Genomic DNA, 12,670 nt, shown 5'->3' on the forward strand with positions numbered 1-12,670 from the left:
AAAATAATGCACAGGTGGAGGCCTTATAAGTAGGCATTCATTAAAAGTTGTTGGCAGATTAGGTAGAATGATCAGTACTTCACCCGACTGGAATAATAGCTCCAACTGTGACACAATATCCAGCAATCAGATAATAGCATATCAATGCCAGCTTCTGCTGTGATGTAAAAAATAATAATAATAATTGTATTACAATCGCTTTCAGCACGGGGAATAATTTGGTTAGTTGATGTAGTGCATTTGCTGGTAGATAAATTTGATAGTGTTACAATGATAATTCTTGTTGGCTCCCAATACTGATTTGGCTACCAGGCTCTGTGGTATCAGACACCACGGTCTTTAAAAACATACTTTTCCTCCCACTTTTAGTATTAATTTACTGCATGCTTGAATGTGAAATGTGTACTATTTGGTCAGACACAGCTTAACAATTTATGTCTTTACCTAGTTTTAATGAATGAATTCCTCTAAAACGTGAGAAATGCTTTCAGGGGCCAAAATGTTGTTTCCTTTCCTATTTGTTCAATTTGATATCAATTTAGTACATTATCTTAGCTCATACGCTGATCACCTATTTCTTATTATTCGCCGATACCTCCATTTTAGTGGCGTATTGCAGACCCTTTTCATACTAGATTGGGAATTGGTGCAAAACCAGTGTGTGTGTTGTACAGACATGGGCCAAGATTGTGCCTGCTTTAATGCGAGGTATAATTTAAAATGAATGGCAGTTTCATGAGCAAAAAATAACTAGCGTGAGCTTGTTAGTAGAAAAAATGACAGTATAAGCTTATTAATGTCCTATCTTTGCCGGATTCCTGGCAGTTTATTGTAACTGTTCTATGCAGAGGTGCTGAAAAATGTTAGAAAATATTTTGCGTAACATCAGGATGTTTTTGACCTTGAGGTTTTTTTTTGCTCCATCAAAAACTAGCTGGAATTTGAAACCAAACGAATGAAAATGGATGATTTTTCGATTCCAGCACAGCATGAGCGCCAAAACGAACTCGACAGACATGTAGTTATTATGTAAACAGAACGCCTTAATTAGTTGCTTGTCTTCCTTATCGCCAACTCGCACAGTTAGGTAATCATGTATGCTGTTCTAGGGTGCAAACATTAAGACGCAGGGTAAATAATGATGAGGTTTCTCAAGGTCTTTTCAGATGGTGCTGGGGATTAAAAAACTGTAGTTTTTACAATGATGGTAAGCAGGACTTGTTTTATTTTACCATACATGGCATTTGTATGACGCTAATCTAACAAGGTATGTTCAATGAAACTTTAAGATGTGAATGCTCATGTTTTAGGGCCATTGATGGTGTCCAATTTGTTTTGACAGGGAGGGGCCAAATTAGCCCTTTCCCTAGTCATAATGGATTGGACGTCTCGCGCCGTAAATGGCAGCCTATGAGTTAATATGGAAGTCAACCTAAAAACGCCCCAAAATGAATAGGTGACCATATATATAGATGGGAAGTAAACTATGGGAAGGAAAGCAAATGTTCTCTATAAATTCTAGTTTTTATCTGATTCATACTTAGACTTAAAATTTCTAAAGTCGAGAATTGCATTTCTCTATATTACATGTACCTTATTTGATCTGATTTTGAATAAGACGAAAAAATAAAAGTAATTTGCTACAATACTGTCGTGGGGATGAATAATTTTGAACACAATTTTATCAAATGTAACAGTTTTTTTGTCGTTTACACCCATTTAATACAATAAAGGCTTTGTTTCCCCCTGCCAATAACATCGCTTATAAGAGCACAGACCCCGATTATTATCGTCATTTTGTTTGTTACACTTGCAGGTGGAACATCCAAGATAGAAAATTAAAATTCAGCGACACGAGCTGCTTTCAGTGCTGCTGATTACTCGTTTGTTATCAAGCACAGTGTTTAATGTTCCAAACATTGCACTGTGTCAATCATTGGCTTCTCAGCTCGAACGCTGAAGCAAATTTCCAGATTTTCTTGTTCTTACAATGTAATTTCAAGGAATTGTTTCTGCACAACTGTCAATCCCTCACCCACATAGGGAGCCTAACAAACTGCCAAAGGATGAACTACTATCTTCATTAGCAAGTGTTCATTTGGAGGGGGTGGAGGGGTTATTATTCGACAGCACGCATGTGGGAGCAGAAGCCACAGTCGGAATTTGAAGCTTAATATCAAATTGGAAACAGCTGGGTCATTGAGATACGGACAACTCGGGAGTTATTCGGGTTCAAATTCACTTCATTCTACAGAATTTCATTTAAAGTTCAGGTGCATCCAACAACGCCATAAGACACATTCTTGAGTTCGTTTGAAAAAAGCACACAGAGTGCCAAAAGCAGCTGCAACCGTGAGGATCTAAAGGTGCCAAGTAGCATATTGACAATAAAAAAACTGGGAACCTGCATATACTTTATCTTCCTCCCAGATAAACAGCCTTCCTCTATTATGAGCTTTTAGCTCGCATAACTTTGTTAAGCACATTTCAGTGGTTGAAGCAAATTTTTTCCCCCTTATAGTGCTTTTAATGTCCTCATTAAGGCGGCTATGCAGTGAATAACAATTAAAGAGTGTTGAAGGAATTCAGCAGATAATGAATAAGTACAGAATGAAAGCAGGCGCATCGGGGTTTTTAAAGCCCTGATTGGGAATTAATTTTAATGTAATTATTAAACCTGAAGGGGGAAATCCTGACAAATGTACAGTGCCTATTTTTGGGGGAAAACATGCCATGTGACTTAAAATAAAATCAGTTCTCACTTAACCTTCTCATGGAAGAATTATTATTTTAATCTTTAGGCCATTCATATAACTCATTGGTTGCCATGGATGGCAATAAACGTCAATTTTGATGGGGGTGTGGCGATAACGAATGTCGGTGGGACTCATTTGAATTTTAATATTCTATCTTATATTAAAATTGTCTTAATTTCTAAGTGTATTTATATACTTTTAAGTATAGTGACTGGCCCTGATGATTTACGTATGATTTTTTTTTGTTTAATTGCTCCCAGCTAAGGTGAAAGTTTTGTTTACTGTGGAGGATTAACCTCAGAGGGAGGATAGGTGAGGACAGGTGGGGAAGGTCATGGCTGCAGATGACCAGACTAATGCGGTCAAGATGCTGTTTGCACTGAATAAATAAAGCAGTTAGACCATGTAGTCTGGAGCAGTGTTTCCCAACCGTTTTTGAGCTGCGGCACACTTTTTGCATTGAAAAAAAAAATCACACCATCTGAAAATCTAATTTAAAACTATGTCGCCTATATTAACAATAGTCATTCTCATCAAAATTGTATCACCAAGAATTGCATAAACCTCCAAAATCTAATTTTTCACACTGACCAAAAGTCTCCAAGTCACCAGAAGTTCATGTCTGCGGACCCTGAACCACTTCCGGTGCAAAAATAAGTCATGTCATGTTTTTAATCGCATCATTTTCTGATACTTAAATCTCCTAATATTACGCAAAAAAGATTTTGTGCTCACACAGACTTCACGTAGGCAAAAGTTGATGCCCTCGAAACCAAAAACAACTTCCGGATCATGTTAGAAAAAAATAAGCAACAAAATGACTGTTTGACAATTTGAATCTTGTAATAGTATTATCTATAATTTAACGTTCATCATATTTTGATTTTAACCTTGTAAGAGTTCAATTTTAATCACGTTATATCCATATTCATTTTTCCTTGCTAAATATTACATTGAATGACTTCTTGCAATTTCCCGCGGCACCCCTGACCATTGCTCACGGCACATTGGTTGGGAAACACTGGTCTGGAGGGTGTGGGTAGAACTGGTCTTTTGTTTGCCAATAAAATGGCTGTGGGACAAACTGAGACAAATAAATTGTCAATAGGTACAAACAATTCGCCCTGGAATGTCCTAACTGCTGAGTTACAAATATGTATTCTGATCATGAAAACTAGGGTTGCCCATATTGTGGTTTTGGTGAGCTTAAATATACGGCCTTAAAAAAGAACAACAAAAAGGGAAAATGTTGTTAATTTTAGTCTGTACAAGCAGATGTCAAAGGGTGTCTTGTTTTATCTTATTGGATCAATTGTCATTTAAAATATTTAGTTCATTAGCCACTATGGAGATGAGTTTTTGAATGTGAGAGGATCATTTGCTCATCAAAAGCGGGCTTACGCCCTCTGCTTCTGAAGTCACTGTATTGGTTCCATATCACTACTTTAAATCCTAAAGGAATTGTGTCTCCTTCATAAATAATGCTCCTGAAATATGACTTCTTCCTTACTCTTAAGACCAATTTAATGGAAAAACGTCTGACACAATTTACAGGAAATGAATTTCCAAAACCTTACAGAGACCTTGGACAGGCAAGATGGGGAAAAAGGTTTTGGAGATATTCCCTGAGCTGTCAACCATTTGGATGTCTAGAGTAAATCCCATCAGGCTTTTTTTAATCATTGTGACAGACTTTAATATTGGAAAAAAAAGTTTAGTTTATCAACCTGATTACATCTCATCATGGGTCAATTCCTGCAAATTTTTGGTCACTTCCTATTAAACTTGGGGCATTTTTGGGTGTCTTTTTTTAACTGCCATAGACGGAAGTAGAGGTTTTTGACTGGAATGAACGAACATTGATTTTACAGTACCTGTCTGCGTTTAAAAACAAGTATCACTATTGAAATTTCAAATACATGAGAATATTCACAAGAAAATGTAACCTGAAAGAATGTTTGGGCATATTTGAATTTATATTTAAATAAACTAAGGAGCAGTGTCACCAAAAAAGCACCATTGACACCAAACAACGTGAAGGACAAGTATTGTTGATGTACTAAAATGAACCAGTATGATGATATGGCAAGTGACATTTCATGTTATTTGCAAGCTAATGAGTTGATTACCCACAATATCAGAAGAACCTCCCTAGGGGCCTTTTTGCTTTGAGTGAATACATTTAAGTCAGATCTGATTCTTGTTCAACTGTTTATTAAAACACTCCGGAAAGTCCTCCTGGGTAAGATTAATAAACATGTTGTTTCACGTGATTTAAGTACATCTTCTAACTACATAATTGGGAGTTATTAAAGTATTTAAAAATGAAACTTATTTTGACAAGTACATTTATGGATTTGCCAAAATATAGTGTTTGGCATTAGGGAAATAATGAATATACTTGTGAGTTGAGAAAAATAAAAATTAGCTCGCTTGACTCCATAAACTTGTTTTTTTTTAGGTATGTGATAAAATACAATAGGTTTTGACGTCTCATAGCAATTACATGGACTTGGTAACAATAGCAGTGTGTATAACGAACTCTGTTTTTGTCTATTCAAGACATAATAAGAATAATGTAAAATAATGACCCCCCCAAAAATAAAGCATTCTTTCACTCTTCCTCATTTGCATCCAAACGTGCCTACCTAAAAATGTGATGCAAATGTCATTCAGTCTAGAGCTGCACCTAAGGAGCTTTTCTTTCAGTTCCTGATTGGAAAAGCAAGCCATAACACAATCCAGCTTCAATGACCAAGTACTGAAGGCTTAGACCCACCAGCATGCTAGAAAGAATGCACATGATTCTAAACAAAATTGGCTGAATAAATGTGTCGGTACGAGAGGTGAAATGCCTTGTAAAATAACCACAGCTATCCAGTTGCGATCAATTCAAAGTCCCGAGAACTACACTAAAACAGTGCAATCGCCAATTAACTGATCTGGTCTCAATATCGGGCTCATTATGTTCCACTTAACTATCCATCCAGCCGTTTTCTGTACCATTTATCCTATTCCATTAATGTGAATTATGATAGATACTATGTACATAATGGATAAAACGGTTATTCCTGAAGTATGGGTGAGCAACATTTCGAATTTGTCAATGTAGGAACCCTAATTTGTCAGATTTTTGTGCTGTATAGTATTTTAGAAGTACAGCATGAAAGCTAACATTGAGCATCTGTGTTGCTGTTCTGAACATTAATAAATGGGGATCTCAACAAAAATTATTTAGTACAATTACGGTATCAGTATCCCATGGCACACCAGATTACGTAGAGTATGTAGATCACCTGTGTCAAAGTGGTTTTTTAATCATTTTTTTCTGTGTTTTTAGTTCAAAAATAATTTTGTAAAATCTAAAAATATATTTAAAAAAGCTAAAATAAACATTGTTTTAGATCTATAAAACACTGAATATTCAGGGCTTTTAATCCAGTTCTTTTAATCCATTTATTAAAAAAAAATCTAAATATTATATCTAAAATGCACCGGCCCACGTGAAATCAAGTTGACGTTAAAGCGGCCCGCGAACCAACCCGAGTCTGACACCCTTGATGTAGATAATTTTTTATATGGCAATGAATTACCTCACTGCAGTTTTCTTGTTAAAAACAAGTTTTCAGAAGCGAATAACGATTTGAGGTATGAGGGGTCTGTGCTGCACCCACTGTCATATATCTCCAGAAAATCTGATACTGTATGAAAACGTTTCAATGTTATTTTGTTTTTTGCTTTCCATCCCCCAACAGATTTCTACATTACAGAATTGTGTGGAAGAACCTTTAAGGGGTCAACCCCGTTGACAAAGAAACTTTCAATCAAGACTCAATCACTGTAAGTACACAATTTCTCCCTTTTTTTACCTACATAAACCAAAATACTCCACAAGTATAAAAGGATTAACGTCACAAAGTTATACTGTTTATACAGTCGATAAAATCCATAGATTTTGTTTAGCTTGTTATACAGAATGTAAATCTCTAATCTCTCATTTTCTGAAACGCTTTATCCTCACTAGGGTTTAGGGTCGCGGGGGCTGCTGGAGTCTATCCCAGCTGACTTCGGGCAAGAGGCTGGGAACACCCTGAATTGGTGACCAGCCAATCGCACGGCACAAGGAGACAAACAACCATTCAAGCTCACACTCATACCTAGGGGCAATTCAGAGTGTCCAATCAGCCTACCATGCATGTCTTTGGAATGTGGGATGAAACATGAGTACCTGGAGAAAACCCACGCAGGCCCGGGGACAACCAGCAAACTCCACACAGGTGGACCGAGCTGGATTTGAACCCAGGTCCCCCACTGTGAGGCCGAGGCACTAACCATTCAGCCGCCGGGGCGCCAGAATGTAAATCATGTGACAAAAATATGTCACTTAAAGCACATTAAATAGTTTGAGGATTAGTTTCAAATATGGCATCAAATGAGAGGCTCAGGCTCCTTATAGAATAGCCCAGTGTTGCGATAATGTACAAGCTTTCTCATTTAAAACCAAACACTCTTAATTATTCCCTTGACTCCTCATCCACCCCCCATTTTCGGTACCTTTTCTACTAATGGCCATTAAGCAACTCATACCCCATAAAAGGTTATGAACTCTCCCTATTGTGTTGATATTGACAACACAGCACCATTGTGGCATTGGGAATGTATGTGCGCGTTATGTCACTTATGCAGCTTTTGCTCACATCTGCAATTCTGCATTGATCCATCAGACAGTCAGTGAGTGAGAACAAAGCTGATGCAGACTTTTGGGTTCTGTGGTGGTGGGGTCCATCAGCCAGTGGCCATGGCCATAACTGTGAATGATTGCAGTCAATACAGCAATCACAATGTGCTGCAGTCATCAGCCGCTGCGAGCAAATACACACACTGCCTGCATGTGATTGATAAAGCAATTTGGTTATAATAATGGAGACAGTTTTATTTTTCTATTTCCATAAAATATCTTAAATATAATTTGAAGACAAGGCCAGGAGATGAATCCCCTGTTGTCCTAATACCACATGGCATACTAAACAGTGTTTGGCAAAAACTAAATCTTAATTAGCATATGAAACACTGCATTAACAAACATACTGTTTATCCCTGCAGCTCTTCGGGATTATAATCAACTCTTGGGCCCACTTTTTTTTCTGTCCCAGAGTGGTGCTTGTTATGCTGGTTAGAAACCCTTCTATGATGCTGATGCACAGTAATGTATTTCTCATGCATGTGGGTCACTATCAGAAAGCAGTGTCAAGTAAATAAAAAAGACAAAAAAGCACTGCCCTGCTGACTTCATAAGTAGTGTGGAAGTGCTGTTTGGGAGAGATTGGAGCTGTTAAGGAACAAGTTTCACTAAACAGTGCATTTCTGTTGCTACGCAAATAGATTTTTTTTATCCTCCTGCGATGAAAGCCTCACACTTTGCAGAGGTTTGAACAAACAGCGACTGAATGCAAATGGCCACAGAAGAACTAAGAAAGAAAATACAGCTGCAATGAAGTAAAATAACCTAAACTGCTGTGGGAAGACTATATATAGAGATTCCGCCATTTGAGGGCTGTCCAATTCCAAACATTGATGAGTTTGGTTCCTACCTGAACTTAACTATCTTTGGTTTACAGGATGGGTTGTAGAGTGCTCTGATTTACTCAGTACCAGGAGACTGCCATGCCATCATAAACTCTTGATGAACTCTTGCGTTTGATTTAATACAATCCCAGATAGCTGGCACTAGCAGATTGACGTTTGGCATCATTATTCAGCAGATTTTTTCCCCATACTTTTCAGCTCAATGCATTCTAAAGATATGCCTTTTCAAACGAAACAAGAGTGTGCTACTCCAGGCTGAAGGTTCCCCTCTTCTGACTCACTCTATAACTTGAGGCAAAATAAATCTGGAATAAACAATCACTCCTGATATATATTAAAAACAATAATAATAATCAGCCACCAAGGAGTGATACCTACTGGCCCATGCGTCTTTGCTACCAAGTTTCAAGACCATTGATTCACATAAAATGGAGGAGTAGGATTTAAAAATTAGTTTCCATAAGAAGAACAACTACTGCTTGAATGTTGACTTACAAGTCTATTTATCATGATTAGATTGGCTTCCAGAAGAAGATGGAAATTTTTCCTCTATCTTTGCTCGTTGACAATGCCTTGTAAATTGCATCCTAGATATTGTTAAATGTATTGGGTCTGGCGGGGGGGATTTCAATATTCTATATCTCGTCCTATTAATTCCTGAGACACAGCTGAGTTACTTGTCTCACCAAAACGCTGTTAAAGTGGAAAAATAGTATAGGAAATTATAGGGCATCTTATCTGAAATTAACGACACGGCCTTCTAGTAGCAAAAATGAGACAGAAGTCTACTTGTTCAATACCCTGAAGAGCCTGTACTGAATGACGAGACACGAACTTGATCAACCAAGATTGTGTCACAGTGGGCAACAGCATGTAAAAAATGGTGGAGACTACTGTGTCTAAGCGAGAGATTTGCACTTTAGGCATCACACTCAAATGGTTTTCACTGAGGAAAATTGGATTTGGGACAGCACTCCAAATGCAAGTTGAAGTTCGAAGTGATGGAATTGGAAATGTTCGTGGAAGAGGCAAACTTCTCCTGAGCAATCATGAATCGGAGTTTTGTGACTAGTCGGTTCCTAGTTCTATCAGAGGCAACAAAATTGCATTGCCAAATACAAAAGAGATTTGTTTGTATTTTTGTCTCTGATACTTCATAAAGGTTTACCAGTGCAAAAGATTGGTTCTCTCATTATTCATACGCTTTGTCTTCGCCACAATGTCAGCAGTCATGGTCAAGCACAGCAGAGCCAGTTTAAAGCTGCCTTATAAACACAGCATTTAAAGACACAAAGTCCTCTATTGCAAAAGAGCCAATTAATCACGATGAGCAAGCATGCTGGAGTAGTATTTGCCTCTATTACTCCCATTATTTTGTGAATTTGGGAATACAAAACAGATTTATACTGTCTCACAATGAACGTTAACTTAAAAGACTGGCTTTAAAATGTCTTGTATGTAATCAGCGCTGGCTTTTATTATAAGGAATAACATCTTTCCGTAAGCATTTTTATCCACAGAACACACTTTGACAAATCTTGTAACTGATGTAAAGGGTTTTGAAAAGCGTTTAAGTACTATGATTATGCCTATGACACAAGACTACTGATCATTTGGTAAGCAGAAACAAGTGGTGGAATATTGATTCTCTGCTTTGTATTGTTTGTTAGATGATGCACACAAAACACATGAATGTAATGAAACACTTTACATATTAATCAAATTTGGAGTTTGAACTAATTGACAGCAAGTCGACCTTGCAATGAGGATAAGAGCTGATTTATAAACATTAAGACCGGGAGTAAATATGAGCAAAACTGCTATGCAAATGCATTTAAAAATGGTTTTGCTAATTTTTGCTGATCTACTAGAACCTAATTCCTGATTACACGGAGTAGTCCATCAACTTTCTATTTTGTTGAATGAAAGAGAATGTTTATGTCACTCATAACTACACCAAAGAAAATCCAAACAAAATGTTAAAATCCCACAGTAAGTAGGCATTTTTTAATCTCCTCCCACTTGTCTCGCTCCACTATCTGTATCATCTAATCGCAAATCATATTTGGGCAGCTTAACTACTTCGCAGACAGTCGCAACTTGTAAAACTGGTGAGAATCCACAAAACAATGTTTCCTTCAGGGTTGCCACATTACACCATTACAAGGCTTTTGCTACTCATTTAATTTTTGTTTTATTTCATCACTGTAACAAGTAGTGGAGTTCATTATAGCTTTAAAATGTGGTGCATGGATAACTGCTGGTTACTAATACATGAACCCATTTAAGTGCATACTGTAACTATACTATTTTATTCATTTTAATTCCATCGAGTACATTTTTATTACGATTGTATGATATATTATCATATAAATAAGGATGAATTAATTCAAAAAAACGTTATTATTTGAGTGTTTTTTTTTACAAAAATTGCCACTTGCCAGAAAATTCTAACTTTTAAATAGCTGTCCATCACAGCCACTTGTTATTTTTTCCAGTGTCAGGTTTCCCTTCCCTCCATCTGTGGATGAAACTGTTCTGTTCTGTTCACTTGCATTATGATGATGGAGAATGCCGATTAGCTTGCAGTAGACATTGCACACAGTGGATTTTCTTATCGCACGTCCCTTGAGCTGACAGGCTCAGGCTCACTGAGGCTGCCTTTCTTTTGCATGTTCAGATCGAGATGACAGTTCTCTATGGACACTAAGCCTAACTTCTGCTACCATGTAACTCTGCTACCCGACACTGTGATAAACAATATAGCAGACGTGTCATGTGCGAATGGCTCATGTAAATATGTCTGACACGGCAATCAGTCTTAGGATGCAAGCCTCTCCACATTGAATTGAAATCAATTCACAGGCCTGAGTATGAATTTAGAATGTGTGTGGAGTCTTACAAGTGCACATCAGTTGGTGCGATCATTTCTAGGCTCATCAAAATGGTCCTCGTCGGCAGTCACAACACTGTCTCCCAATAAGTGCCGCCTGGCATGGCACTGCAACTAAATATGAAGAAGGGTCCCTCAAAAGGTAATTAGCAATTCTGTGAATTTCATCATCTTGACATCCATTTTTCTCCCGGAAAAAGAAACAGAAAATCGCATAAAAGGCTTGAAAGCCGATTGTAATGGATTTTGAGGGAAAGGAAAAAAAACAGAGATGAATCATGACTGTGCGGCAGGAGAATTGATGCATTTCCCCTTTACAGCCGCTACTGTTGAAATCTACAGTTTATTTATTAACTAGGGAAAAGCTAATGGGTTTCCATTCTGAAAAATAATAAAAAAATAGCCTCATCCTCATAAGGACTCTATGATTCCTGACACAATGCAAACCATTAACCAAAGATTAAATGTGAAGAAGTTTTCTAAAATCAATGACATTTAAAAAATATATATTTTTGGGGGTGTGTTGGTTTGTTTGTTAGTTTTTCATGACAACAGCACTATACAAAAGATATCCAGGCCAAGCAATAAAAGCAGTGTTGTTTACACACAAGCATTATGAAGTATTTTATGTTACCACTAAGCAAAATATATACAAGTACGTTGGCAGCCACTCAATTCTCGGGCTTTCAAATGTGGCATCGTTAACACAACCAAGCAAAGTACTTTAATACAGTACGTGGCTTGCTAGAAGTTTGAAGTTAATAAGGTATAAGCCACCCAGCAGAACCCGGTTGCACAGACTATTAAATAACTTACTGCATGATGAATTTATTGGCCTTGTGAAGCAGGTTTAGTGAGGATATTTGTAACAAGGTAGATAACCAGAGTACTATACTCGAGTAGGCAAAAAATGAAGCCAAAGAGGAAAAGTTCTTGAAACAATTGGCACAACATCATGTTTTTCTATTAATTTACTTGTACAAGAGCAAAAAAGCCTACAATTTTTGTTTTTTGATTTTAACAGATGGTTTACCACTTTCACACTACAAGTACAGCATCTTTTTATCTACAAATCCGTTATGCACACAATCTTTCCCGTGTGCCGTTTTTAGCACAATAGGCTTTGCAGCAATCCTAAATCTCAGTGACAAATGCTCGTGTAACCTTGCCTAAACAAAATGCGCAAACTAAAAGCCTTTTGTTGAACTTCCTGTAGACGTTTGTACAGTGCACCCAATTACTCATAACCTGTGGCCATCTAATTCCTCCGAGTCACAGCTGCAGCATTGAACACACAATCCTCTGCTTTTCTCTCCATGTTGCCATGGCGACACCTGTCCTTAGGTCTATGCAAATTAATAATCAAGCACGCCACATTTTGGTTGTTTGGAAGGAAACATTTGTAACGTGTACGAACATGAAATTTCTCCCCTAC

At 37.4% G+C, this 12,670-nt stretch overlaps 1 protein-coding gene across 2 annotated transcripts in view; it reads left to right on the forward strand.

Annotated features, from left to right (window-relative positions):
* The window catches only part of LOC144082202 (FERM and PDZ domain-containing protein 3-like), a 58,097-nt gene that overhangs the window by 17,506 nt on the left and 27,921 nt on the right, over window positions 1-12,670 (forward strand). For both annotated transcript variants that reach the window (XM_077609157.1, XM_077609160.1), the window contains exon 2: window positions 6,512-6,596. The gene's annotated coding sequence lies outside the window, so the exon portion shown is untranslated. The remainder of the gene's footprint in view (window positions 1-6,511; window positions 6,597-12,670) is intronic.

This window comes from Stigmatopora argus, chromosome 9 (assembly GCF_051989625.1).
Source record: "Stigmatopora argus isolate UIUO_Sarg chromosome 9, RoL_Sarg_1.0, whole genome shotgun sequence".
In the NCBI taxonomy this organism is placed as follows: Eukaryota; Metazoa; Chordata; class Actinopteri; order Syngnathiformes; family Syngnathidae; genus Stigmatopora; species Stigmatopora argus.